The 23734-nt window shown below is 40.0% G+C and overlaps 1 long non-coding RNA gene across 2 annotated transcripts in view; it reads right to left on the minus strand.

The window, feature by feature from the left end:
* The window catches only part of LOC145434884 (uncharacterized), a 553571-nt gene that overhangs the window by 249527 nt on the left and 280310 nt on the right, over nucleotides 1–23734 (minus strand). The window contains exons 3-4 of one of the 2 annotated variants that reach the window (XR_013913611.1): nucleotides 23218–23316; nucleotides 22403–22863 (exon numbers count right to left, since the gene is read on the minus strand). This is a non-coding gene — a long non-coding RNA (uncharacterized LOC145434884). Of the gene's footprint in view, nucleotides 1–21699; nucleotides 22864–23217; nucleotides 23317–23734 lie in introns of those variants that run through there. The other variant, XR_013913610.1, reaches the window with a different exon arrangement.

A 23734-nucleotide genomic window follows, 5' to 3' on the forward strand; every position in this document is an offset into this window, starting at 1 on the left:
TGTCTTAACTAAGCGCACGCTGGAGGGGAAATCCCCTCAAGTCTGAGTTTTGAAACCGACTTGAGACTGAGGGTTGCGCCTTAAGCCCGATGATGGGCCTAAGGCGACTTTTTGAAACCCACCCTGACAGTCTTTTCTCTGGTGATCGATGAAACAGCGGCTGCAGGATTTCAGTCTTTCCGGGAAGTTGCCTTGGATGGATTTGGAAGGTTTTCTCCCCTTCTGATAACTTCCCGTCATTTTGTTCACGATGGAAGTATCTTTACCGGTACTCTCGCCCTGGATAACCCTATCAGTTTCCAGCGTTCTCACGTATGTTGCAGCTACTTTGAGAACGTCGTCGAGGGATGGATTGGTTTGTGTTAGACAATGCCGTCTCACATCCGCGTGCGGCGTTTGTTTAATGATGAGATCGCGCATTAGCTCATCAACGTAGCTCTGATCACAGCCTTCTCTTGAGCATGTGAAGTTGCAATCCTTGGAGATTCCGCGTAGAGTAGCGATCCAATCGGCGTATGATTGTCCCGGCTGCATTTTGCAATTGTAAAATTCGTACCTGGCTGCTTGCACATGAATTGAGTCCTTGAAGTGTGTAGACAACTTCTCAGTCAACGCGTCGAAGGATTGTGCACTGACATCAGCAGCACCAAACAAATTACGTAGGAGCGAGTACGTTTCAGGTCCGACCCATGAGAGTTTTTACGCTCTTTTCTTTTCCATATTGGAAATGCCGTAAATTGCTAGGTGATGGTTGAATCGTTGAAGATATTGGTCCCATTTCTCCATTGATTTTACAAATGAATCAAACTTGGAAGCGGTAGCTTCAGATGTTGATGCTGCACCGGGATTCAACCTCTGCGTTAATTGCGCAATTTCGGTCATGACTTTTGCCATTGCTTCGTCGTGCTTTGCTTGTTGTTGCGCCACAATCTCTTGCTGCTTCGCTTGTTGTTGCGCCATAATCTCTTGCTGCTTCTCAAGAATTTTCAAAATACTTGCTTCCATGATGTATCTCAGTCGCAGAAGAAACTTTGAATCCGACTTTTGACACCAATTGTTATGTTCTTGATCTTGTTTGAACAATAACTCAATGCGACGAGGTTGCAATAAGAAATCAGTATATTGTACAGCAGTATGACTTTAAAGACAGGCGACACGATCCAGAGTTCAGTTAAATGAAAGACCACGAGACAACAGAACACAGGGTATAAATACAAGCATGACACACGAGGAAATAATGATTGGCTGAAATTACTAATCCTATAGAAAGAAAGAGTTGTACGACACCGAACGTAAATGCACGAACATAACAGTTGCGTTGCGTAGTTGAGACTTCGCCCGATGCAGTGGTTTCAATCTAAGACGCCATTACTTCGATTAGATGTCGGTTTGTCTCTATTCCCCCGAAAAACATGAGTGTGACTGCAATCATTTTACTAACAGTGAAATATATATAGCAATAGAGTTGAGCTTGCGCGCACATAATTTCAAACTGTTTTTTGGATTTGCGCGCACAATATACATCACAGTTTCAAGATAGAGCGCAATGTGCGATTCTGCAATACACATCGACACCCAGCTTCGTATCTACTTATGCAACAGTGTGAGTCTGTTATTTACAATTATTATCAGCAGGTGTCATGGTAGGTGAACCTTGATATCGTAAGATAACAATGAAGGGGAACGTCATGCTGAGAAAGTTCAATATAAATGCCACATTGTTTGTCTATTTCGGAGATATTGACAGCCCAAGATATATATTTTCAGGGGATGGGATGTTTTTTCGGTCGTAATTTGGAATTTAAGTTGGTTAAATGCGTTCGATATGTTATGAATCGGTAAGTGATGAGCTGCATGTTTATTACAACTTCATTACTCACTTTAATCCGATTGTGAATATGCGTGCGTACTCATGATGTGCAATTGACGGTCAACGGAAGTACTTGCCGTCTGCGTGGAAATGAAAGTGTGAATTTAGACAAATATCTTATCGCGTGGTGAAGTGTGACATCGGACAGTGTTTCCCCTCGTTATGGGGGCCTCCATTCATCCGTCAAACTATCAACCTGTTGTATTACATCATGTGTATTGGGGAGATCAATCGAGCGTGATGGGCGTGTATTCAATCGTCCAACGTGTTGCGAACAGTGAGCAGTCTGAGCACTAGGGTTGTCCATAATTTGGAAAATCTCAAAATATATGCGTATCCATTAAGGTTGTCCAAAATTTGGACAATCTTAAAAATACCTCGTGATTGTGTCTCATTCCATAGATTATTGATAAAAAATAACAATGAGCCTGAAAGAAGCTCACGGGAAAGCCGTTAAGATTTCGGTCAAAGCGTTTGAAAGTAGCTGCCCAAGAATGGGCGTACCACCGACCATAGAACGGCGAGAAGACTAATAATCAAATAACCACGGCTCTTTATTGGCTAATTGACTATGCTTCAATGATCACCACAGCAACAGCTTTCTGATTATGTGCTCAAGGAGTCTGCTAACGGTGGGGATTCTGAAATAGCGTTCTCGGTAGGTTGGCAGATGATGATTTAAGATTAATTCAGGACATGTTAAGGTACGAAAGACATGATGGACAATCAACAGCTGCTTCACAAAAACTTCCACAGCATGACTGCTTTATTGGAAGGAAACGGCTGTAGCCTTCATGCCGTGTTTTCATCGAGGGAAAGCAAAGGCGCTTATGCAAGCGGTAAACGAATTCCCGGTTTGGAAAGGATCCATCATCAGTGAATACAAATATAAAGCTTAACAATGACACGATACCGTAATTTGTGTGATCTTATTAGGCTCAAGCTGTAATATATAGGTGACGTTTTGAATGACATTGGAATCGGCTGAATCAGCGGGTTATTCTTGGCACTCATGAGATGCTTACAGTAAATTGAATTCACTTGTAAGTGTTGCTAAAGTCCCTAATGATAACACACACTCGCACAGGCTATGCCCAATGTGGTATGTCAAAGTCCCTATTGATCCCGCAGAAAATAGGTGTAAAGATGATCACAGACAATGCTGCATAGTATTCAGCATAGTTTGGACATGATATCCAGCATTGTGCTTACTTTACACCTCTTTTCTGCAGCGTCATTAAGGACTTTGACAACACTTACATGTGAATTCAATTTGCTGTTAAGTATAACTGCCAAGCACAACCGGCTGATCCAGTCAATCTCTAGAGCATTCAAAACATCAACTATGTACTACAACTTGAGTCCAGTAAGCTCACAGAAAGTATAGTGTCATGGTCAAGCTTTATATTTGTATTCACTGATGATGGATCCCTTCTGAAACGGGGAATTCGTTCACTACTTGCATAAGCGTCTTTGCTTTCCCTCGATGAAAACACGGCATGTAGGCTACAGCCGTTTCCTTCACGATAAAGCAGTCATGCTGTAGAAGTTTTTGTGAAGCAGCTGTTGATTGTTCATCATGTATTTCGTACCTTAACATGTCCTGAATTAATCTTAAATCATCATCTGCCAACCTACCAACAACGCGATTTCAGAATCCCCATCGGTAGCAGAGTCCTTGAGCACATAATCAGAAAGCTGTTGCTGTGGTGATCATTGAAGCATAGCCAATTAGCCAATCAGGAGCCGTGGTTATTTGATTATTAGTCTTCTCGCCGTTCTATGCAGACTTGGACAACTAGATAATTCTAGTTGTCTAATTTCACTAAATTAGAGCGAAATGCCAGTGATCTAATTCTAATCTAATTTGTGAAATGCTTCAATGCTCTAATTCTAATTCTAATCTAATTTGTGAAATGTTCTTATGCTCTAATTCTTATTCTAATCTAATTTATGAAATGTCCGTATTCTCTAATTCTAGTTCTAATCTAATTATTGTTTTTCTGAAAATGCCTCTTTGTCCGAGGCATATTGCACTATTGCAGTGAGTTAAAAAGAATATCCCGCTTGCGCAGGGATATCCAGTGCCAAGCCGCCATCGCCTTACTTACACCGTGCAGTCATAGTAGATATTATGACGAATATAGGATGCTATAGAGTAGCTTGTAGTCTGCGAACAACATTCTAGTTTCTAAAACTTTACGTTAGTACATCGCCATTCTGACTAACATGGGCGATGCCCACGGTTACCATAAAAGAAGTAATATTTTATTAAAGTATAGTAAAAATCGAGCCAAGCTTGGTGTACAGAAGTTAACTATTCTCATGTTATGGGAATGCACTGTTGTTGTTGTTGTTTATTAAACAAAAATATGTGGCGCTTATCGCCTTACGGCCTTTTGCACTGTGATTTGATGTGAACTGCATTTTGCTGTATTCATTTCCCATATACAATTTCATTCAATTTCCAAGTTTTTGCGAACCAATAAGTATAGCTCTAATTCTAATTCTAATCTAATCTGGAAAAAGCTTGATAGCTCTAATTCTAATTCTAATCTAATTTGGAAAAAGCTGTGTAGCTCTAATTCTAATTCTAATCTAATTTGGAAAAACTGTGCAGCTCTAATTCTAATTCTAATCTAATTTCAAAATAACTATGGAGCTCTAATTCTAATTCTAATCTAATTCAGAAAAGCTGAAAATTTTCTAGTTGTCCAAGTCTGGTTCTATGGTCGGTGGCACGCCCATTCTCTGGCAGCTACTTTCAAACGCTTTGACCGAAATCTTAACGGTTTTCCCGTGAGCTTCTTTTGGGCTCATTGTTATTTTTTTTTATCAATAATCTATGGAATGAGACACAATCACTGGGTATGTTTAAGATTTTCCAAATTTTGGACACCCTAGTATCCATGTCTCATTTTATAGATTATAGATGAAAAACGTCAATGAACCTGCAATAGGCTCACAGGAATGTCGTTAACATTTGTCTAAATGCGTTTGAAAATAGCTGCCGTAGAGTGGGCGTGTTAGCGAACATAGAACGGCAAGCAGACTAGTAATCACGAAATCTGGGCGCTTGATTGGCTAATCTGCTATGCTTCAATGATCACGACGGTGACGGATTGGTGATCAGCTGGTCAAGGAGTCGGCTAACGGCGGTGATTCTGTAAGCGCACTTTAGGTTGGTCCGCAGATAATGATTTAAGATTAATTCAGAACATGTTGAGTGACGAAATACATGATGAACAAAAAACAGCTGCTTCACAAAAACTTTAAATACACGACTTGATGGCTTAATGTGAAGGCAACCGTTGTAGCCTGTATGGCTTGTTTTCATCGAGGGAAAGCACAAAAACACGAGAAGAAATATTGCAAAGGCGCTTATATAAGTGGCGGACAAACTTCTGGTTTCATAGGGGATGTACCATGATTGAATACAAATATAAAGCTTGACATTGACACTGTGTGTCTGATCTTCTCTTGTCGTAGTAGCCTATAGAATTGAACTCTTAAAAGCTGTACGGGCTGGATGAATCAGCCATTTATGCTTGGCACTTGTCACATTATTGCAGCATAATGAATCATACCCGTGCGAGTGCTGTCAAAAGTCCTCAATGATGCCCCGGAAAAAGTATAAAGGCAAGCATTGACTATGCTGCAAAAAGAATGGTCGCTTGCATTGTTTAGCATGTCCATTGTACATAATGAATCTTAGATCATTATCGGCTGCATCACGACTAATGCTTGAATCAAACCAGACATGGACATAAAAAATAATGTATTGAAGCTGTGCGGTAATTAAATTTCTTCAGAGTCCCAATGTATCGCAGTCTTGTGATGTTTTGAAACGATGAAAATATTAATAAACCTGACTGACTGACTGACTGTAAGCTACCTGGTCAGCCCGCATATCTTCTGAGCATACAGGATTGTGTCCAGACTCCATCTCACATGGTGTGCTGCAATAGTTTGGCGATAACTAATATACCTTAGCTGCACTCTACCCAGAAAAGCAGGACCACTTGGCGTACTCTCAATCATATCAGATGGGTATTTCTGGGATCTATAAGTTCACAAGCATTCGCTGTTTCACCTCTGTCATGCCTGCAAGAGGGTATTGTTGTTCTGAACCAGGGATATATAGAGTTCTATATATCCCTGTTCTGAACCTATCGTTATCTAGTTTTAACACTAAAAATTCAAGTACCAAGCGTCTCATTTTATTATTTAATCAGCAACGTACAATGCGCTTACAGAATCATCATTGTCGTTAGCGTACTTCTTGAACTAGTATAAGCACATAATCAGCAAGCCGCCGTGGTCGTGATCATTCAAGCATAGCTGATTAACCAATCAAAAGCCGTGATTTCGTGATTACTAGTCTTCTCGCCGTTCTATGGTCGCTAACACGCCCACTCTCTGGCAGCTACTTTCAAACGCATTTAGACAAATGTTAAAGACTTTCCTGTGAGCTTATTGCAGGTTCATTGACGTTTTTTTTTATCAATAATCTACAGAATGAGACATGGATACGCATATTTTTTGAGATTTTCCAAATTTTGGACAACCCTACTGAGCACACACAACGCAATCGGCGCTTATCCATGCATCATGTCTATTGCGTACCATCCACGGCTGTAACTTGGGTTGAGTAGGCCTAGATCAGAGGTCTCAAACACGCGGCCCCCAAGACCATTTTGTGCGGGCCGCGACTGCATTTGGGATTTCGAAGTATTCGACAATATTTACCTACCAATATTTGTTTGAGAATTTACAATTCACTCTAAAACTACTCCAGTAGCAAGAAACTACTCGTCAAACTGACAAGATAGCGTAATAGTGAAGCGTCCGGCTTCTTGATCGGTAGGTCGTGGGTTCGACCAAAGAACTGATTAATAACACTGGTATCCATGACTTTCCTGCTTGGCGCACATGCATTACTGGGATAGCATGGAGGGGTGGTGCATGACTTAAAAAGCCGTAAATGCTATATCTGGCCTTCCTTGTCCAGCGGCCCATGCATATCATACACTCATGGTATGCATATGCACAGATCGTGTGTATGTGTAGGCTATCATGAGTCGTTGTATATGCCGCAAAAACATCAAGGACAAAAATATACTATGTCCTTTCCTTTCTTAAAATCTATTAGGCCTACATTACTCTCAAAAGTTACGACCCAGTGGAGTATTACCTATTACGTGACACTACTTGTTAGTGGTGGTTAAACATGACCCATTGAAGATCCGTACTGAAAATTGTGATTTGGGGGCGACCTTTTGTGAAATTACTCGAACTCGGACTCAATGGGTGATAAAATAAAATGACTCTAGTTGAGACGCGTCAAAAGATACAATCAGAGAAGGACTTTTGTGACGAGGAACGCCGTGACTTGGTTTAAACACGGATGCAACAAACTATCAAACTGGTATGGAAAATAGTTGCGTTTAGTATCTTATTTAGATATCTAAGCAGTTCGGTATGACAATGATAGCCATTATTTTGCCCTCTTGATGTATAGTTGGTTACATCCTGTGTCATCGTGCGTATCTTTATTCATGGTATTATCTCCAATTAAGTATAATAGTAGTCGTAGCCGACGCTTCACAGCTTTAACACAAATGGATTCTACGGCGATTGGCCATTTCTATTGCTATGGCACAGTAATCATTATATTCAAGTTGTTATTGATCTGTTCAAATATTCGAGGGTAAATCTAACGCTGTTTAATTTGACTTTGGTAGTGACATGATCAATAGCCTAGTTATCACGGAGTATACCCGAGAACCGGGTTGGGCTGTACTGCACTACTCCAATAATGCTCTGACATCAGATCAATCTCTGTAAAATTCTAAAATTATACCAATAAATGCGGCACGTCAAATGTCCGCTAGCTGCAAAATTACAATTAGACAGCTTTTACGATGCATTTGTACTCTGGCATGGTGTCTGCAATAATTGTTTTGATAAACTATGCCAAGTACAGCAACAATTTTATTCAAATATCTGAAACTGTTATTTTTTGTGCCAGGCGTGAATTCACAATGATAAACCGCGTTTTTACGATGCTTGTGGAATGTCAGTCTGCAAGGTCCCATCAGATAAGGCCTACTTAGAAATACAATAAATTTCCCGATTATCGGTGCTGCGGCCCGCGGCACCATGAAAAGTCGGAAATTGGCCGCGAGCACATTTGAGTTTGAGACCTCTGGCCTAGATATTAGAAGTGCACTGACCCTGATCCATTCCCGTTCGATAAAATGGAATACAGATCGTTACCGGGCCCTGTTTCTATCTCAAATGTTAAGTCTGGATCTCAAATTATCATGCACAAGGTTGTGCGGGAGCCATTGAGCATCTATCACCAGAGTCAGGTCGCTACTGTCGTCGATATTTCTTTAATTACACCATGGGAATACATTGAAGTGTGCTATTATGGATTTTTCAAAATTTCTCTGCAATGCTGAAGTCAGCAGAATCCAAGTTGACACAAGTTATCGACGGAAACTAACAGAATGTCACTTCCATGTAGTAGAAATTTAGAATCCTGTCCTGATCCGGATCCGGTAGTCGGGCAAAAATGTCAATCCAGACTCGTTCCTATTAGTCAGGTTTGAATCCAAAATCCTGATCCTGTTCACGCTAGTATATATATTGTTTATGAAATTCACAGTACGCCGGGGTGCTCGTGTGTTGCCTTGCATGCCTCTTATTTACATGTTTCAAGCGAAGGCAGGTGTTTGGTTGAAAGACCGCATCATGTCGTTCCGACTCCAGCTTATCTTTTCATTTGATCGGAATCTTTTGGCGTTTTTCGATAGCGAAAATAATATTAAACTGAATCTACAAGTTATACACGTAGCTACTCCACGTTAAACTTGGTGTCATGCCATTTCTACACTACTAAGACGATATCAGTCATTGGATATTTATGTAAGATGTTGAGAATGCCTTTCATGTTTTTTTTCTCCACGCGAAACGCTGATAGTAGGATTCAACGTATTCGAGGTTTATTGGCCAAAATGCTAAACGACTGCTATGGGAAGTGCGGATCTTATATGTCTGATTGATAAATATCTCTTGCGCGAGTAGGAGCAATTAGTTTCCCGCATCGATATAGCTAGTGGCCAAATTATTTAAAAAAAACATAACTTTTTAATCAGCAATCATTTAATTATCAGCAATCATTTAATTGAATGTCGGATATATCTGCATATGCGGTTATTTTAATCCCTGCAGCCGTCATCCACGGAGTGAATACAATTTCAACGACTGACTGCCGAAACATATCTCGAAGCAGATCGATATTCCGAAACTGTGTCGCCTATTTGCAAGACTTTCCAGTTAGCAAACGTTTCTGCCTATATCTCCCATTCAAACTACACAGCAGCGGTGGGCAAACTGCGGCTCTTTTAGCCTCAGATTGCGACTCTTTCATGATTGCCAGTTTGCTAAAGAGGTTTAACCTGGTTATATTCTATCACGTTTTAACACCATAGTATTGTGTTCGTGTTGTTTCCTTCCTTGCGGTTTACGTTTGTAACATTTAGGGCACTGGTTCACAACCTTTTGATCTTCGCTGAATCCTTTTGGATTGTTACGGACACCAGCGGACCCCCTCCAGTTTTCACTTAAAATTAGCTCAATTATCGTGCAATTGTCATCTCTCTTGTGCAAATATTACTTGTAATAAAGAGCCACAAATTGACTTTTCACGAACGGGAGGCGAGTGACGCAGTTGTTTACACTGCAGCTTTTTTTAGCGGCGAGATAGCGCAGTGGTATAATCCGCGGCTGCAACACCAATGGGTGCGGGTTTGAGTCCGACCGAGGTCGACTTCCGAATTTCGATACCTAAGTGTTGGAGGTTTACCTATAGGCTCCTCCTCGCCACCTCCTCCGCGTCAGCGGTGTCTTACAAAAGCCTTGAGGTGGACCGTGCTATAAGTCGGCAGTTACGGATTGTAAAAATAATATCGGCTTGGTGTAGTCGATAAACACCATGAATACCACAAACCAACACTGCAGCTACGACACCAATGGCTGCTGGTTCGAGTCTCGGCTCTGCCATGCATCTACGTGTCGGAGGTTTATTCGGGCTCCTCACCGCTGATCTCGCTGAGCTTACAGCCCATTAAATAGCCCAGAGGAAATGAGACCTGAACTCATGAAAGGTGGCAGCCAAAAGGACCAGAAAAATAACGCAAGACAATCGTAAAAAATTACCTTATGAAATTTACTGTGCGGGCGCGTATAACCAAAGTTGTTAAAAGCGCCAATTGTGTGTCAATGAAAGAAGAACCAACGTTTCACGAACTCGTACTATATATGTAGAAATTACATTCGATTCGACTGCTATTATTTCAAAGTTCATTTTGATGCGTTATTTATGGTCTAGAAAATCTGCGTCTTCGATTTGATAAGAAACAGTGCCGAAAGTTGGTTGCGGCGAAAGAAATATTAACGCGTAACGATTCCGACGACAACATGAAGATTGAGTTTACGAATCGACTACCGAATTTTCGAACGATTTTATTTAATCCTGGAATTTTCTTCGCGCTATACGCGATTCAATGCCAACTTGGAGTCGTGTGCTCTTCCGGCTATTGATTTCGTTGAAGTCGCTGAGTTTTGCTACAGTGTCTTAGATACGGAACGATTCGAGTATCTCATACCAAAGTTCGCTTTATTTTTTCACAACTTTGCGCGCACTCACCAACTCACTGCGCGGTCCCTTGGACAACAGTGGGTAACGACTAAAAACAAGAAAAAGATCAACACTTCGGCTTTTTTTGTGCCCAGCTCATATATTCCGTGCGCAGAGACCGTGTCAGCACTGCACGATTGCCCACACGCGCAGCTTAGAGGGAACAGGGTCTCATACTCTAATAATTTCAACTTATTCATAGTGCAACTTCTCAGAAAAATAAATGCAACTTTTACTGCAACTTTTAGGAAAATTAAATGAAACTTTCTGCGGATTTGACTGCAACAAAAATTTGCCCTAGTCATAATCATTCATAACTTGCTTAAATTTTCGAAAACACTCCCTCCATCAACTGTACCGGTAAATCTGATCACATGGGCTGAAAACGGATAACTATATGATAGTACTTATGTGAAACTGCTAATGCTAGACGAAATTCATTCGTTAACCCGAAAAATTTTTCGCGTTCCGCGCAACCTTGTCGGTTCTCAAATGTTTTTCATAGCATGATCATTCGTGTTTTCGGCACGTATATAGTAAGCCGATATGATAAAGTACATTAGTTTGGAGTTCACCGGAAATGGACTTGGACAGTTATCATGGGTATTTGGCGTCCAGCGTAAGTTCATTACTGCTATGCCCTTGAATACGACCGTCAGCTACATAAGTAATCGAAATGTGGCCGTCAATATCACGAAGGTTTGCCACCACGGTTATTGAGCAATAAACGTATCGTGGAATCCGTGAAAGTTGAGCAATCTACATCAGGATTATAATCGCATATAAATACATACGGTGACACATATAACCTATTTTACCACGAACAATCAGAATCGATACCCCAAAGTCTTTTACTGCACCCATAGGCGCAACAAACACTACCACCAGAACAAAATCTTCGACATGTCGAACTACACAGATAACACAGATACAAACACGATATATTGGGCTGAAACAAATCCTGAATGTTACGATACTTATTCATTCAAAGCTCCATTCGTATAAAACACTACAAACATTCAAATATGTTTCAAAACCCGACGCTTTTCAATAAGCGCCTGTACTGAATCGTCCTTCTTACTACCCACAATGCAACTGCTCATGGAGATCACGCAAATATAGCGAGTAGCGCACTCCAGTGTTTATATAGCTCGTGTTCCTAAAGTGGGTGATATCGCCCCCCAGTGGGTGATTTTAGTAAACAGGGGGGCGAAAATACCAAAGGGCGCAATAGGGGGCGAAAATGTTAGAACGTCCGGGGAGATATAGTTAATCAACACAGCCAAAAAATTGCACGTAAAGACAGCCTATTCTGCTTATATGACAGTTTAAAGGTCAATTCACTAGAACGACAACCAAGAAAACGGTTTTCCGAGCCCCCGACACGTCGGAAAATAACATTTTTCAATAAATTCACCAGCGATCTGAATTTGGTCAGTAAATTTTCCGATTATATGTCCTCTTTTTTGGATCCGTAAATTTGGGGGGCGAAAATTGGTTTCGAGATTGATAAGGGGGCGATGAGCCAAAAAGGTTGGAAGGGAACCACTGATAAAGACCGTGTGCCTTTACCAATTGAACATGATGATGTACAACAGGGTTTCTCAACCCGCGGCCCGCAGACGTTTATTTTGCGGCCCGCGACATCTTTCATCATAAACGCAAGTACTACTGACACAGTATTGTTACAAATTAATTTAAATACTTAGTGTAGGAATTAGTATCCTACTGAGTAGTTAACTAACTACGTAACTCTCATTTCCATACTGAGAACGCCAGACAAGTACAGCTACACTCAATCTGTAATCACAACAACCAAATATGAACATGCTCTCTAACTGGCACCTTTTGAGCATGCAAGTCAGAGCGGTACGAATGTATCAGAATGTTAATATTCGAACGGTAACGCGTCAGGAATAAGCGTAATACATTTGCGATCGCTTGGATATAGTTTGTAGGTGTATTATGTGCAGCTACATTAGCACTATTATCGCACCGTCTCTGTTTCGTTGGATTACTAATTCTTGAATGCAGTGATACTCAAACTGGGGCGCACGCCCCGTTTGGGCGTGAAAGCATCTGAAGGGGGGCGCGAAACTGAGGTCGACTCAAAAAAATGTTCGCTCTGCGCGGAATTTATCTCCAATTCATAGTTATTCCACAGTATAGTCTGGTTTTATATTTGAGAATTCTATCATCAACAGCCATAATCTTCCATGTCATCAAACTATAGCCATTTGTATTGCTAGCATAAGGTTGCATTTTGTTATATGACGTTAGGGGGCTCGCAATTTTTCCCTATAAAAAGGGGCGTGTCTAAAAGAGCTTGAGAACCACTGCTTTAATGGGACGTTTCTTGATATATGCTCGACTTCAGATTGTTATTGTTTTGAATCGGTATTCGGCTGGACTCGGATTCAAGAGAATCCCGCTATTTAGTGGGCCTAAACTTCAAAAGAGTGTTTGACTCACTGCGAACGGTTGTTGAGATTACCGACTATACGTTACAGACGCATCGTTCAAAATTGCTTGGAATATGGCTAAACCAAGAAATCTGCTATAGAAGGTGAAATTTCAATAAAACCTTAACATTATGTGCGAATATTTGCTGTTTCCGGAACTTCGCAGTAAGGACAACATCACCTGACAAATTTCTAAGATACAGTCGCATATGATTCAATCGTGACCAGACGAGTAACATCAATGGCAGTCGATCTTTTATCTGAAACACGTTGCCGTGTAGACTACTTTAACCCAGCCTCGGACGAATCCACCAACTTTGCATAATATATGCAGAGGAAATGCTGGCTGGGCAAACGTGGGGAGGGGACCAGCTAAAAATATCAACTTGACCAAGCTGGATTCTGTAACTATTGGTGCAGAGCCCCTGGCATGGAAGGAAATGATAAGGGGTGATTGGTTTGCTCAGAAATTGCCCCGAACGCCAGACTTCTCTTATCACTCAGAGCTCAATGCGATAATGGCCTCTGTAACAAAAAGTTACCGTAATTTATGCTTGCTCGCTGACGCATTGAAACAGAGAGGTCGGTTCTCTGGTGGTAGCGTTTGAAGTTGCATATACCGACTTGGCAACGAATGCAAAGGACGCTCCATGAAAAGATTTACTTGCGCCGCTAGAAGATAGGCCTACATATTCTCACAACAAACAGCAGCTGCAAACTTACGAACACTGTCCATCAATACTTTATAATGCATAAAAATGTACTAAATGCCCGTATACGACTGGTAAATAGGCTATACAGTAGATTAAATATAATAGTAGCCCACAAATACATGGTAATATTGTTCTGCGGCCCGCAGCTTCTTTTGCTGTTAAAATGCGGCCCGTCATACAAGGGAAGTTGAGAACCCCTGATGTACAATTACATGCCCCTAAATAATCAAAATCGTCACCTACATCATTTCTACCGATAAATGTGACTCGTTCATGATTCGCGTAAAACCGTCCTTCGTTCTTATGGTAGGAGTGTGTAGGTTTTAGAATCGCATGTATAAAGGATAGCGATGAAATTGCTTATAGAGGAAAGGCGTAACTTGGCTTAAGCACCTAATGAGGGTTCATGATGTAGGCGTTGCTAACCAAATATAATACTTTTTTGGTCTTGTATATGAACATGGCATGAACATAGTTATAACCGAGAGAGACCTTTTGAATTCGCGAAGGCGAAATGCTAGTATGTTTGGCAACTATGCAGCATCGTTTCAGTCGAATATATTCCTGTAAACAAGCCCATTAGTAGTGCCTACGTGAAAATGCTACAACAACTTTTCGTGTGTGAGTGTGCCGCAAGCTGAAAAAGTTTAGGAATCACTGTCCTACACAGCGTTTTCCCTCATAGTTGATTGAAGAACGATCAAGCCATTACTCGACTTTGGCCAGAAGGGACATATGATATGTGATTTCAGGGACAAGCAATAAATACGCTTCTGGTGCCCAAAACCTTAGCGTAGCTATAAGCACTAATCCCCATAAATACCCACCACCATCACGTCGCGACTGTCCTGTTGACCTAACCGTAAATATGTCTTTATACAGGACTCTATAACAGGGACGGCCAACCTTTTTGGACAAAGGGCCACATGAGATTCATGAACAATTGACCTTTTCTACTCGTCCGATAGAAGCGAACCGGAATAGGTAACGGTGAAACAAGACTTCGGTCACTACGCATCAGAATCGATAACAATTATATCATGAAAAGTCAGTGCGCATCGATGTCCTGACGCGCGAAGTGCGAAAAATTTTCTAAGTTGATGAATTAATTCAGTCAATAATGATGTCAATTGCATACATTGCGGGTCGTCTCCGTATACCGTTGGACTCGTTTGGCAATGACAGGATTATACGGCGCCCGGACATACAAATATCGAAGATTTCGGTGAAGATGCGATAATCATTTTCATTTTGTGCAATGGTTTGGCCATATTTGTAATTTTCAGGAAGGGCTACCAAACAGGCAAGAATCGACTGACAATAAATTGCGCACAGTGCTAAGAGAAAGATCAGGTCAAATACATCTGCCACGAAATAATCTACTTTATGATGACATAAGAAGATCTACGAATATGTGGGTGGCCCCTGACGAGGACAATATGTCAGAATAGTCGTCAAAATCCCTTGCAAGAATTCCTTGCAAGTTCACAAATAATTACTTGGGAATTTTTTTTATTGTAACTAATTTAGAGAATTACCTCGCGGGCCACATTTGGCCTGCGGGCCTCGGGTTGGCCGCCCCTGCTCTATAACTAAGTCTGAAGAATACAGTTATATATCATAGTGTAAAAGCCAAACGATATATTCCCTCACGGCAGAAAATGTCGTGTATGTTCTTAGGTCACGCTATCACCACCTGGCAGCGGTATAGTGGTTTCTATTTTCTAGTCACCGTTCGGAACAAGTGGCTGGCATTGACGCCCAATTCCGAGACGGGTACAAAAGCGCACGTTGGGTTCAGACTTTTATGGAAAAATTGTCGAAAACTAATTATTCACAAAATCGAAAACGCCAATGCCAAACCCCGATTTGTTGGTTACATGGGGAATATAATTAGTTAAACAGAAATGTAATTGAAATATCTGTGGTCGTGCTGCTGCATCACTTCTGACCCAAAAAATCCCCCGCCTCCATAGAATGCCGGATCGCGATACAGCAGTATGAAAAAATTCCAACTTGCGCATTTACAGTGGCATCTTTTATATTCATCACAACGCATACGCATAGTTGACGCCAGTATACGACTAAAACAAAGGAAGAATAAAAACATGCCAACTTATATCATCCTTAGAGCCAATGCTCTGTCGGTTCATAACTGTATTCTGTCGCCCAATCGCAGCAGTGTCCCATCGCATTAGTTCCAATCCCATTGTTTGCGCATGATGATGCAGCTGGAATAGAACCCGTATCTTTTGTAACATCAGGTAATATACCACAAGTCTTGATAATTTAAATGAAGAACAAGAGCATGGAATTTGAGTCGTGCGGCCCAATAGCGACCGTAAGTTTTTTATCCGGCCCGAGACGGCAGTTGAGTTTGAAACCAGTACATTAGATAGGTACAGTATATATACACGAATGCAACATTCCACTTTCCTTTAGTTCGCTATTAAAAAGGCCCTACACCAGTTGTTCTCAACCTTTACTAACCCGCGGAACGTTACGCTAATAGCCAAGCCTTGCTTGGTTGTACATGGGGAACATTGGTGCACCGACTACGAGATCATTTTGCACCATGACTCAAGTGCTATATATTACTGGTGCATGACATGACTTGTTCGTCACCAGGGCAGTGTTGGGATCAAGTCACTACCTTCGAGTCACGAGTCATTTCGAGTCATTGCACATTTTGACTCGAGTCAAGTCAAGTCACTCGATTTTAGGAGGTGACTCGAGTCAAGTCAAGTCAAGTCACGAGTAGAGTCACATTTCAAGTCAAGTTGCCTTTTCGAAGTATGAGGCATGCCTACGCCATTGCATTTTACTAGCTGTCTGAAATACAGATTGACTGGTTATTGATTTTGAACCGATGAACGAATATATAGTTTATTATTTACGTAAGACGGCGCTATGTCGCTTACATATACATAGAAATGCTAAACTACGCAAGTATAATGGCATAGCCTCAGTTTATAGCTACCAGCCAAAATAGAGAATAGAGAAACCAATTGATAAGATGCAATACATTACCCATTTACAAATGGATATGATACAATTCGAGCCTGCGCAAATGGTCGAGGACTATATAAACTATCTTCGAATTTAATTTCAATAAAACAAAAGGTTTGGTTCAGGTACAGAGAACAGTAATAGACATTTTCTATTAAAATACTTTACTATAGTAGTTTACGACAGCGTACGCTGTAAGCTTTGATCACTTCGTAAGCGGTCAATATATTTGTGAGAGAACAATGGAGGCTCAGTAAAACACACGATCATTGAATGATTGGTCGCTCTCCCGTAGTCCTGTAGAATTTGGTCTAAAAATGGGTCAACCTAGAAAAAATTCTTATAAAGACGTATTATATGCCGTTGGAAAGATAATTTTACCAGCTTTTCAATGATAGGTTCTGTCACTTTTTTTACCTTGGGGAAAAAAAGTAATGATTAAAAACGTGCCAAGGGGTAAAAATTGAAATTAGTGAAAAATTAACTTAAAAATATGAACAAAAGTCTGGAAACTATTGAATTATCAACGGAAAAGCAGGATATAGATGCAAAAGGAGTAAATGAAAACAAAAATATAATTATATATCTGTTTCAGGGAGTAAGGGTGAGCAGGACAGGGGGAAGTGGTGGGCGCAGTAGAGCTGTCGTTGTTCGTTATAACTTCATTATGTTGTTATTTATTTACTATGGTCCGCCTCATTTACCTTGCTTAGTCAAAAAGAAACAGCAATTTGCGTTAAGTGTAGAAAAAGCTATCGGACTGGAGATTCAATGTGTCTCATTGGAGCTTATTTCTGCGAGAGTGATAGTACCACACACCCTTTAGACTAGATTTGCATTCAAAACAAAATTCAATTTAAAACAAACATGTTTAAAAGAAGGACCTAATTTAATACATGTTTTTGTGACGTCATGGATTGAAATTGACTATTGAAAATATAGGGTAAATATAACCTCTTTGACGAAATATCTGTACTACAACTGTTGAACCGATTATTTTGAGGGTTCCAACTTCCATCCATCCCATAACGATATACGTCGGCTAAATTGGGTGGTAATTGTCCGTGTGCTCATACAATATGATTTCGGAGAGTATTTACACAATTATGGCAAAATTTTATAACTTAAAAAAATACAATTTTTTTCAATATGGCTATTGTTGAAAATATTTTTTAAATAAATTGTTTTACAACAGTGTTTCTTTTAAATGCAACCCTACTTTGGACACTATAATTGGTCATTCATTGAAACTGGATTGTGAAACGCTGATCGCAACTTTTCTGAAAAATTAAGAAAATGGCCATGTTACGTACATCCACACATCATGCCGTAATTTATTGGGAAACAATGCTAGATCCAAGAAACGTTTGAGGTGGCTTTATCGAAAAATTGGAATTTCTTCACTTGCAAATAATTTTTCTCTGAGAAATGTGATTTGACTTGTCGAGGCATTTAGGCATCTATGGACAATTAGATAGGCTTATATTTATTTCGAAGTTCACGGTCAACATAAGGGCAATCCTTTTCGGCAAAGGTTTTCTCGCAGGCGATCTATTGGCACACTTTTCAGATTACTATTTTGGCAAATACTTCGTATGTTTTTGTGCATCGCGGCGTGGTAATGGTCGAAGTCGAAATGCCTATTTTTATTTTCTATAAATCATGCTTTTTGTTCGTGGGGGAAGGGTACTCAATAATCAAAAATTTGGCAACATGAAATCCCGTCCAGCGCGAAAGAAATTGAAAAGAGTTGCATCAATTGCCGATAAGAGATGTATAAATAATTTATGTTCATTCACCGACATAATTTCGGGCCCCCTTCGATCTCGGGACCTCCAATTGGACCAGGCCTGGGCAAAGTTGGGCCCGCGGGCCAAATGCGGCCCGCGAAGCCATTCTGTGCGGCCCGCGAAAGGTTGCTGGGAATTCAAAACATAAAACTTGCTTTGTGAATGACTAATCCCATACGTTGTATCAACTGAACAGGAAATTCGTTTACTTCGAAGCTTGTTCATTAATATGCCACGATTACATATTTCCTTCATAACATAGGCGGACAACTATATAAAGACCGATCTCTGCGTGAGTGCTGGGGCGTGAAGTTCTGAAGAAAACGGCTGCGACCAAATTTGTTTTTCGTTTTGCCCTTCAATTTGAGACCACATCATTTTTAGAGTGCAGTGCCCCTTTAAGGATTTTAATTAAAGTCGGTCTGATGAGAAAAACACGAACCACTCGGTTAAGGAAGGGCGCAGCTCAGAAAAACTGCAAGCTTCGCTCAACATCAAGGCTATTTAAGCTGCACATGCACACTGCTAGCAATGCAGCGAGCAAGGAAATAAGCATTGTACCATTGCATATACATTTCAGTGCAGTGGTTCTCGAACTGGGGGCGTGATGAGCCATCAGAAGGGGGAGCGAAGCCGAAATTTATTGAAAAAAAATTTTGGGTCCCGCGCAATTAACCTCCTGCTTGCAGTTATTGCTCCATGTATTGTCCGACTTGAATATTTCACAACTCTATCATCAACTGCCATAACCTTCCATACCATCAAACTATCCGTTGGGATTGCTAGCGTTCTGGTTGAACTTTTTAATCTCTTGTGATATCATGATAAGAGGGGCGCGAAATTTCTCACCATCATAAAGGGAGGCGTGACTGAAAACGTTGGAGAACCACTCTTTTAGAGTCATAATAGAAGAACTTGGATAGGAGAGTTAAAAATGTATCATGTTTAACATTGTTTCGAATCATGACGGCAAATAGATATTTTTTAAATTAATCTTCACTTTCTCATTACATAACTAACATCAACACATTTACTGAGCAGCATTTATTAACAATCTAATTTAGAAATAAAATAAAATCCGCTAGAGAATATAGCTAAAATTGTTCATTCGACCCGCCAACGCATTTTCTACTTCTCATTTGGCCCGCAGAGAAAATTAATTGCCCTCCCCTGAATTGGACGATTTGGGATGCGGCAGTTACGGTCCTGGTAAGAGATCAAAGTCCGGTCGCTGTTTCCTGGTTGAGATTTTACTATTGGAAATATTTTGCGCTTCATTCGCATATATATATATTATCTGCATGTGGTATATTCGGGGTCAAATCAAGGTTGTTATAACAGCCATCGCGGTCGGGCTCATACCATGTGCTTCGAATCAGATGTACGCAATCCGAATTCCCATCTGTGATTGGCAATACGGGAAATTAAATGTATTGGGTTTTGTTTTAGTGCTTTGTGTGACTATAGCAAATCAACATGGGGATGTCATGGAGATATCTGCCCACATTGAATTTGGTACTGCACCCAGTTATTCATTTGAACACGAATGTATTCCAAACAAAGCTCCGCTCCGCTCCGCGACGATGTTGACTGCATATGATTTCTTAAATATAGTAGCCTTAACAGCCCCTAAAGCACGGTAATTGAATATATTTTCGAATATTCTACCAATGCATGGGTATTGTGCTATTATAAAAAAAAATTGCGTTAGCCGAGAAGGTACATGTTGCGATTTCGTATGTAGCCACCTCCGACTAACTGTCGAAAGTATGCAACCACCCTCCTCCCGACCAAATATACTTAGATATTTCTGCACTTGAAGTAGTTTTCACGTGTCTTAGAAATTACTACTTATACTGTTAATTGAGTAGAAAATAAAGGGCGTTACTTGTGCTACCTTTTGCAACACCAATCACTTTTACAATCTCTAGTTCAGTGGTTCTCAACCGGGGGTCTGCGAAGCCTCTAAATTGACCAAATAGTTGATAACCTAATATATATTTTTAAAATTAGGAAAATCACGAGGCTGCAGTTTTGCTTCACTACAGTAGAAGAACTCACATCAACAGGAAGGCCGCCTGAGATGGAATATCCTGCTGTGTGGACTCATTTTAGTTGCTAAATTGCAAATAGCCCACTGATACAAATATTTGGCTGTATAAACGTGTTTTGTTGGGCATTGTGTAAAACATAAATGGTTGGATTAGTAAAGTGAATCACGAAGACTTCGTAATGTTCGCAAAAATCCGTTTTCTCCTGTGATATAGGCCTACATAACCAGTTTCCCTAATAACTCCAAGCTGAGCTGCTTGATATAAATTAACAGGCTTGATGTTATATGTTCAATAAAAAAAATCGTTTGTCAATTTTGGTGTCATCATTGTTGCGATCATACCCAAATGTGTCGTCGGAAGCTTCATGCCCAATTATTACATTCGCCAGCACCTTTCTTTCTCTAAATGGATTTTCAGCACTCGTTGATATGAAATCGAAGCCACAGATTTTAAAGACACGACCACGTATTTCAAAAAATGCAGTTAAATAATTAGCTTTGAAATAATAAAAGTCAACCCAATTTCTGCATACATAGAATGCTGTTATTTTCAAGAAAAATAATTTTGTTGCTGTTTATCACTAGCCTACAGTTAATTGCACATGACACAATTTGCACATGACAGATGACGATTGTACGATGATTGAGCTAAATTGGAACTTGAACTTCGTGGATGGGGGGGGGGGGGTCCGCGGGGGTCTCGATACCATTTAAAACATCTCTGCCTCTGTTTCAATATGGTATTTGGTGTGGGTTTTTGAATTTGTTTACCAGTGTAATTTTATGGGTCGAAAAGAGCTTCCGATTGAACGATGATGGAAAATCACTGTAGCCAATTTCACCGAAAACTCCCTCATTCTGCATTACATCAACCCATGTTTCATGATAGATGATTTCAATACCAATATTTGAATTTTTGCTATTGTATGCTACACTGTAAATTTTGAAGTGTTGCTCAACCCGGAAAATTGAACACGAAACGTGATCCAAAAATTAAACGCCTAGAAGTGTTGCAAAGTGTTCAAATTTAAGGTGTTTACCTAAAAAGTGTTCAGTCTCAAAGTGGCTGGTTGACTAGTCACCGGAACGCAGGGCTCAAAGTAAAATCAGATTTTATTGATTCATGAATAAATGACGCTTATAATACCCAACCTGGGTGATTAAATACGTGCAAACATTGAAATTTCCAATAGCTGCTGTGACAGGGTTTCATAAATTCAGATCAGCAGTTGACACCGTTCCCGGAAGAGTCGATGAAATCACGAACATCACAAATGATTAAGAGCAAACTCACTACAAATATCATGCAAATCGCTCAATGATGAAAATGAAGGCATAGGGAATTAGGGATAGTGATAACAAAATATCATTTAGTATCCTAAACTTTCGTGACAGGGGCATGGAATCAAATTCATAGGTTGCGTCCGTTAGCGGAAAACATGATCAACACAAATCATTACAACTTATTTAAAACTGATCAAATTACGGCTTGTAAATTTCTAATTTTATTGTAAACAAACAAACAATGAATGTATCAGTATCACTACCACTACCACGATAAACAACCATAAGTATTTTTTCACTCTTAATGAAATTGGGGCTGCTAAAAATATCCTAGGGCTTGCATTAGAAGTATTTATATCAGCTTAATGCCAATCACTTTTGTTTGAATAACAAAGAAATCGTTTCTTTGAGTCCATACAAATTTTGCAGATTTACAGAAAAAGATTTTGTTGTTATTTACCAGTCCGCTGCAAAATATGAAATATGGAAGTCATTAGAGCAGTGGTTCTTAAACATTTTTGAACACGCTCCCATATGATAGCAAAACATTTCACACACTCCTTGTTGTCGTATAATAAAATTTAAAAAAGCAACCAGAACGCTAGAAATCCCAACGGATAGTTGGATGGCAGTGACGGCAATGGTTGTTGATGAGAGAATATTCAAATAATAAATTCTGACCATACACAGAGAAATAACAACAAGCTGCCATGCATGCATGTGCGAAAAAGATTTTACTTGACAGCGGCTTCACGTCGCTTCAAATGCTTTCTCCTGTTTGAGAACCACTCCTTTAGGGTATGACAATCCAATGCGTAGCAGCTCAAAACGTCAAGAATGTTTCTGAATACTCCATTTTCACTGAAGCAGTTTTATATTCTTGCCATCAGCTGCAATCCAGGCTCGGTCAATCTCTGATTCGTGGCGTGCCATGGCGTTTGTTTCTTTTCTACTGGTCGACTCCAAGTTGTGCTCCTTGAAAATGTGATTAAATTCCAAAGTTTTGAATATGTCAATGAAAATTCTAAATTTTATGCAGAAATAAATATAAAGATTTCACACATGCAGGTTACACAAGCTTAGGAAAGGCGCTCGGATACATGTAAAATCCTATCACTGAGAAGGACTAAAATTAGCATAACGACTAATAAAAACATCTTGAATCAGGTCTGCGTTTTTTTCAATTCGGCCATTTTGACATTTACATTTACATTCAGACGCACAGGCAACAGTGAGAATGCAGAACTGTAACTCAGAATGACAGTTATAGCAGAACGTCGCAGGTCTATGTAAATTTGTATGGTCCACAAAAAAGAAAGATTACAGTACCTGTTTCAATAAGACATGCGCTTGGGTCTTGGATTATATTCGTTTGTCTCTCAATTTGGCTTTGAGAAGAAGACAGTTGACTTCATCAACCTCGTTTCGCTGAAAATGTAATTGATTGCAAACAAGATCCGACAATAAATGTAGTAGAATTGTTATCCCTATGGGTTCGGTTTTCCATTATTATAATTGACATACGGTAGGCTTTACATATAACTTTGATTCCAAGATTTTGTAGCTGCTTTGAATTGAGACGAGAAAATATACCAGACAAAGGACACATTGATTGTCTTTAGTACAAAAACTTTGTGACATCTTATCGAAGGTGTTGAATACTTTTCCTTCATTGCAGTAATTGTAACTGTTCTCAATCTTTCAAAATCCTTCATTCCTGATTAAATTTAACTAACAAAATTAATTGGAATTAGCAAAACATGGGAAATGATCTCCATTTGATGTTCCAAGTATAGTTCAGTAAGCAGTAGTTTAAATACAAGTTACACCAGCTCTTTACATTCAA

The sequence above is a fragment of the Botryllus schlosseri genome, chromosome 3 (genome assembly GCF_051294905.1).
Source record: "Botryllus schlosseri isolate E-star chromosome 3, Bs_hap1, whole genome shotgun sequence".
In the NCBI taxonomy this organism is placed as follows: Eukaryota; Metazoa; Chordata; class Ascidiacea; order Stolidobranchia; family Styelidae; genus Botryllus; species Botryllus schlosseri.